We start from the raw sequence: 1,195 nt of genomic DNA on the forward strand, positions 1-1,195 counted from the left end.
GAGCTTGATAAAAATTATGTGTTTGTGGATCATGAAAAGTATGCTGCATGTGATAGTTATATTGTTGAGTTTATTCATGAAGCTACTGAAAATTATTATGAGAGAGTAAAATATGGTAGTAGAAATTTGCATGGTACTAAAACACCTCTCTATATGCTTAAAATTTTGAAGCTACACTTGTTTTATCTTCTTATGCTTGTCACTTTGTTCTTCATGAATTTATTTGTGTACAAGATTCCAATGCATAGGAAGCATGTTAGGCTTAAACTTGTTTTGGATTTTCCTCTTGATGCTCTCTTTGCTTCAAATACTATTTCTTGCGAGTGCATCATCGAAACTCAGTCGAGCCCATCTTAATGGCTATAAAGAAAGAACTTCTTGGGAGATAACCCATGTGTTATTTTGCTACAGTACTTTGTTTTATATTTGTATCTTGGAAGTTGTTTACTACTGTAGCAACCTCTCCTTATCTTAGTTTTGTGTTTTTTTGTGCCAAGTGAAGCCTCTAATAGAAGGTTGATACTAGATTTGGATTTCTGCGCAGAAACAGATTTCTATCTGTCACGAATCTGGGCTGTTTTCTCTGTAGGTAACTCGGAAAAATATGTCAATTTATGTGCGTGTTCCTCAGATATGTACGCAACTTTCATTAGTTTTGAGTTTTATGATTTGAGCAACGGAAGTATTTATTTAAAATTCGTCTTTACTGGCTGTTCTATTTTGGCAGATTCTGTCTCTGTTTTTTGCATTGTCTCTTGTGGACTTTAAGCGAGGTTTTCTAGACGTGGAGAGCTGTAGCTAATGTTTTATTGAGTTCTTGCAATGTGCCACTACAGGACCAAGGTGGATTCAAGTTTTTTTGAGTACTAACCCCTCTAATGAAGTTTATGAGAAGTTTGGTGTGAAGGAAGTTTTCAAGGGTCAAGAGAGGAGGATGATATATGATCAAGAAGAGTGAAAAGTCTAAGCTTGGGGATGCCCCCGTGGTTCATCCCTCGCATATTTCAAGAAGACTCAAACGTTTAAGCTTGGGGATGCCCAAGGCATCCCCTTCTTCATCAACTTATCAGTGTTTCTTCTATTGAAACTATATTTTTATTCGGTCACATCTTATGTGCTTTACTTGGAGCGTCCGTGTGCTTTTATTTTTGTTTATGTTTGAATAAATTCGGATCCTAGCAATCCTTGTGTGGGA

Source organism: Lolium rigidum, chromosome 2 (genome assembly GCF_022539505.1).
Source record: "Lolium rigidum isolate FL_2022 chromosome 2, APGP_CSIRO_Lrig_0.1, whole genome shotgun sequence".
NCBI classification, from domain to species: domain Eukaryota; kingdom Viridiplantae; phylum Streptophyta; class Magnoliopsida; order Poales; family Poaceae; genus Lolium; species Lolium rigidum.